Here is a 6,583-nt window from a genome sequence, read left to right on the forward strand (position 1 = left end):
GGGGCAAGCCCGAACAGCGAATAGTAAAAGTTGTTTAGGGATGAACCTATCTTTTGGAAGGAGGGAACAGGATTATGAAGGACCAGAAAGACTGAATATCTCAAAGAAAAGGGTACTTTTCTTATTTTTCAGACTCCCAAGACGAGATCCAATGGGCAACAGTCCAAATTTGTTGTACGTTAATCTCTCTTTTGAGACCAGAAAGTTGAAAGGACAAGACTAGTGTGAATTATTGTCTTGAGTAGATCCCAACTTTCAGCTTCTTTTGAACTCTCGAGAGACGAGATGTAGTGGGCTGGAGTTGAAATTGTCTATGATTTAGTTATTCCTTGGGCCCACAAGATTGAAAAAAATAAGACTACTGTAAGTTGTTGTCTTGGGCAGATCTCGACTTTCAATGAGCTTAAGAATTCTCAAGATGAGATCTACTGGGCAAGAGTTGAAATAGTTCATAATTCCATCCACCTTTTAAGCCCGAAAAGTTGAAATTCACAAGACAATTGCATGTTATTATTCTTTGAGGATCTCGACATTCAATTTGCTTTGGGGTTTCGAGACTGGAACAGGATAGAACATATTACCTCCAGTTTGAGGGAAAATCAACCTTTGAAGAGTTCGAAGCTGATAATTTAGGGTAGTAGTGAGTATAATACTAAGTAAGACTTCGAGTTTCAACCTTTTTCCGTTCAAACTCATCTCAAGCTCTAACAAACAACCTAAGTGTGTGAATAAGGGAATTCACTTCAAAAGAATGACTTCAATATAATGGCTACTGTATCAAAGGTATTTAGGCGAATGCGAAGGAGACTAGCTCTTTCAGTAGTGCCTATATAAGACCTACTACTTCCCCTCATTAGCTAGCTCTTTAAACAGAATATAATATAGATATTTAGAGGTCTACTAATAATAATGGAAACTATATTTTCCGTATTCCTGATCTTATTATTGAATCAATACTAATTAATAATATTACAAATTACTTAACTTATTTATTTGAAATACCTTCTCACTTTTATTTCTTTTATTTCCTATTATCAGTACTATGACATCCCGAGAAAGCGCTAGCACTAGTTCTAAGCAAGCTAGCAAGAAATCTGATGCTAGCAAGAAACCTGTTCCATTCGATCAATCCATTGGTATAGGAGGATTTATCGATACAACAATTGACGATATTGATCCTTTGCAATAGAAATTCAAGACTTCTCTTTACAAAGATATAATCAGTGCTCCTCTTTATTCTCCTATTTCTTTCAATCTCTATATTTCTGATAAAGCAATAGTTAAAGAAAGAAAAACTCAGGAAACTACTAAAGATTTGAAATTCAAAGGAGAATCTTAGAATTATTTTTTTCTAAAAGATTTCAATAAAGCTAAACAGTTTTATAAAGGATATATATTCAAGATGGGGATAAAGCACTAGATTGACAAATACTTTCTTTTTCGAATAGCTGTATATTCGAATATAAGGATTACCGATACATCTCTTCAAAATATAGTCACATTCGATTTCGAGCTTATTTGACAAGCCTTATTCAGGAATATTGATAAGTTAATATTATATGACTTTTGCAAGGTTTTGTGATATTATAGAGTTTATATCAATATAAATACAAATCTCGATAATACTTTAATAGAAACATTTTTCCACAAAGAGTATCACGATTGGACTGCGGATTAGCTTCTGGAATATCAGATTAATGAGATACAACTATTCGTATCTACAAAATGAGTCTACCTTCCTATTGGACTCGATCCGAGACTATAAGCTGAACCTTTTATCGAATCTCAGAATAGTATTTCAGCTGGTTATCTAACTTTATCAAAACCTAGTAAAGTTATAAGTGATTCGATTATTCCTTTTGATATATATGAAGGATTAGTTCCATTCCAATCTGAGGATATATAAGTCCTATATGCACCTTTACTAGTATTAAAATCAGGCTCTAGAATTCCATTGGTTGATGTTCCTGTAGGATCACCTAGTGATAGTGATGATTCGGATGATAATGATAATTAGGGTGGTGGTTGAGGTAATAATAATAATAGAGGCGATAATAATAATAATAAAAGTAGTGATAAAGATAATAAGAATAAGAATCATTTTAATTATTTTAATTGCAAGAATAATAATCAATATAATCAGAGTTATTGTCTTATTGATCTTTCGAAAATCTATAAGAATAATGATAGATATAAGGGTATCAATAATTCTTTTAATCTAAAGATCTTTATATTCGGGAAGTATTATTACAGGATATTTATATTAATAAAGATGATTATAATAGTTTTTTCGATTATACTTGTGGATGTGGTTAGAGATTATTATTAGGTAAATTTTAGTAGTCTTTCTGATTTGTATTAAGGCTTGTATAATATAATAATCAATAATTTCAAAGGATTTGAATATTAATAGAATATACTTTTTAAATGGAATAACATCATTTTCAAGGATTATATTAAGAAAAAACCCATTTATAGAGCCTCAGGAAGTATTTAATATAATGATCACAGATTTACGCTTCCTTTAATATACTATTCCCAGAACAATATACAATTCTCAATTGTATTATATTAAGATTTTGTCTGTATATAATGATATTCCAAAATGCTACTTTGTGATATACAATCCTTATTCAATTGTTGCAGAGCTTATTAATCAGATTAAACAGACTATCAACTCTTATTGAAAGGCATTTCCGAAACTATACCCTTCACCTGAGACATTCCTTATGGATCGATATTTCTACAATAATATATCTTTAGACTCTTCCTTTCGAAAACCTTATAATAAATACACCGATCGACAATCCTTCTCTATATTAACTGATAAGAGCAAGGACAATTGTTACTTCCCTAGTTACAAGAAGAAGGGTTATAGATACTACAAGTATATACAAGAAGAGAAAGACCAACTTAAGACAAATTACTATATCAAGTATAACAATCTCAATAACAAAAGCTTTATAAAACAATATAATCAGTTTATCATTGATATTGAATAAAAAGATAATCGAGATAATAATAATGATAATAATAATAATCATTTTATTGATTAATATCTTATTGATACAAGCAATTCTAAAGAAGTCTCCAGGATATTCTTTACCTTAATAGATACTTATAATGATTCTTCAATAACAACTGATCTTAATAATACTATAAGCACTTATAAATTAATAGCTGAAGTATTCATTACAAACAACAAGCGATATAGTGCTGATATATTTTTCAATATTATAATTGATACAAATACAACTAAAAGATTATCTGTCAGATACAATCAATATTTGACATAAAAAAAGATTGAGAATATTAAATACAATAAAGCTATCACTGAATAAATAACAGTTTAATATGATATTGAAATAATAACTTCTATTGGTTCATTTTACATCAAGCTTCTATTTGAAGAAGTAGAATAGAACGTAATAGAAGCCGATCTTCTATTCTTGCTTTCTTTAATTGATATAAACAGACTTAGATTCAAGTATAACAACCTTGATGATATTGCTATTACACCTAAAGACATCTATTCTGTATATCGATGATTCGGCTATATATTTTTGCTATGGAATGTCAATGTCGAGGAACTAATTAATCATTCTATTAATAATAATAATTGCTATCTTACCGAAATCGAGTTATAACGAATTCACTGTCGGTTCGGTTATCCATCTATATACAAATTCTATAAAGTATTTAAACGCTCTGGGTATAATAAAGACTTTAAAGTGATCAAACAGTTTACCAAGTTTTATTATTATTATTAAATCTATAGCAAATCGCTTAGTAAATTCAAATTCTCTTTGCTCGATAAGGATTTTGAGTTTAATTATATTATACTTATTAATATACTTTATATCAACAATAATCCGATTCTGTATATTGTTGATAAAGCTATACATTTTCAAACCGCTTGATGGCTAAGCAATATATCTGCAAAGTATATATAGGATAAACTCTGTGAGTGCTGGATTGACATATATATTGGTTCATCGGAGTATATTACTCATAATGCTAGTATCAATTTCGTTGAAAGAGAATTTCAACAATATATTATATTAATATCTATTTAGACAAAGACAGTCCCTATGAAGATATATTATTCAATTAATATTATTGAGAGATTTTATATATCATTACAAAGATCTTATAAGATTATTTATAAAGAAGTTTATAAACTCGATATTTGTAAAACAACTATACTCTAAATAACTATAAAGGTGATTAATGATATTATCAAATCTAATGATTTAATGCCTATTTTATTTGTTTTTAATACTTTTCCTTGCATAATCGATACCAGCTCTCCGATATCTACTATTTAATAACGTACTGTTGTGATCTTTAAAACTATAATAGAGATTTATAGATTATATAGTTCTATATAAGTATAAGAGGCCTTGAATATATGTAATAGACCCTCTACAACTGTACTTTATAACTTGCTATCAAACAATAAGGTTTTGATTTGGAGAGAGGGTAATAGAATAGTTATTGATAAGTGGAAAGGATCTTTTTTATTCATTAATATAAAAAGGGAGATATATACTCTTAATCTATCTTATGAATCTATGAGATTTAGATCTATATTGGTAAAGTCATATTATAAGCATTTAGAAGCTGGATATATTAAGGAGATTGAAGAAATTGATTATAATATTGATCTCGAAATAACTTTATCAAATTCCGACAAAATTATATTGCCTCCTTCAGAAACAGCAATTACACATACAACAAATCCAGAGGAATCTCTTTTGAATTTATCTAAGAATAATCAGATACTTATATCAATATCTTTTCTATAAATAATTATATCTTAGATTCGAGCTTATATATAAAATTACTATCCCGAATGTTTTGTTATTAATTTTAAGAATCCTATTATATATAAAGAATCCAGAAAGAAAGAGATTAATGGATTGATAACTAAGGGTGTATTTGAGATTGTATTATTTTCGGATATTCCTTTTGATATATATATTTTTAAATTGCGATTTATTGATGAAATCAAGAACAAAGAAATAGATATTGAATTCCGTAAGTCGAGGTTAGTTATTCAAGTATATAATAATACTAATAAGATATCTGTATTGATATAATCCCTAATAATTCAATAATCATATTAATGTATTTTAATCTCACTAATTGCGAATACTCGAAAAACAGATATAGAAGTGTATATTCGAGATATTATTTAGGTATATACTCAATTTACTTCGAATTTGCATTATACTTTTTATACTTATACTTTGGAAGAAATGAATCTACTAATTGATATGATTTTACTTATTATTAAGTCATTATATAGTATTTCTAAGGCAGAAAATCATTGGTTCTGGATATACTATATTTATCACTACGAGAAGCTTAAGATACAGCAATCTATATATAACCTTTGTCTTTTGTATACTAATAATAAAAAAACTGGATTTGATATTATAAAGCTTCAAATAAATGATATACTTATTATTAGGGATAATGTATTTATATAAGCTGAGAATAAGCAACTCAAACAAACTGGCTTTATAACTAAAGATCACGAGGAACTTATTTACAATTATCCATTAAAGTTTAATGATATCATTTTTATATTCAAAAATAATAATATTCATTTTGATTAGAAAAGACAATACAGCAATCTACAGCTTGTATCTATAAGATCTATAAATATATATGGTATGTATAGCAAGATTCAAAAGCATATTTCTATATATAAACAATATATTATATAACAAGCTCGCAGAGTATACATTACAACTATATCAACCCGAGGCATTTTTCAATCTGTTTATAGCAATACAGATAACCCAACCTGGCAAGAATGATATTATGGTGTTAAATAAGCATATCAAGTAGCAAAAAGAAAACTCTGCTAGAGAATTCAAATATATATCACTTAACTTAGATTCACTTAAGATTGTTGTTTTTACTGATATCTCTTTTGTAAATAATAAGGACTATTCATTTTAAATAGGCTATATAATTATTATAATAAATAAATACAACAATGCTAATATTATTTATTAGTTATTCATTAAATACAAGAGAGTCATACACAGTATTTTGATATCCGAGCTATATGGATTAGTTCAGGGATTCAATATCGGTACAGCAATCACTTCTACAGTTAGCATTATTCTCAGCAAAAAGATTCTATTAGTTTTGTATATTGATTCTAAGTCATTATACAATCTACTTATAAAACTGGAAACGATTAATAAAAAGAGATTAATGATTAACATTATAGTATTATATCAATCCTATAAGCGGAGGGAGATCATTAAAATAATCTGGATTGATGATTCGACTAATTTGGTCAATGTAATAATGAAAGGAAAGCTATGTTAAGCTCTTGCTAATCTGATCAATATGAATAAGATTGATATCAAAGCAATAAAATAAATAGAATAGGATTAAAGGAAGGGATTGGTTTTGCTGATAAGAGGTTAGGGATTTTAATTAGTAGATAAAGGATTTTATGATTTTACGAATTTCTTTTCAGCCATTGTATTTGAAGCTATAAAAGAGAGTTCCGAGTATGTGAATAAGGGAATTCACTTTAAAAGAATGACTTCAATAT

Source organism: Botrytis sinoallii (assembly GCF_014898435.1).
Source record: "Botrytis sinoallii strain Bc 23 chromosome Unknown BSIN_019, whole genome shotgun sequence".
Lineage (NCBI taxonomy): Eukaryota > Fungi > Ascomycota > Leotiomycetes > Helotiales > Sclerotiniaceae > Botrytis > Botrytis sinoallii.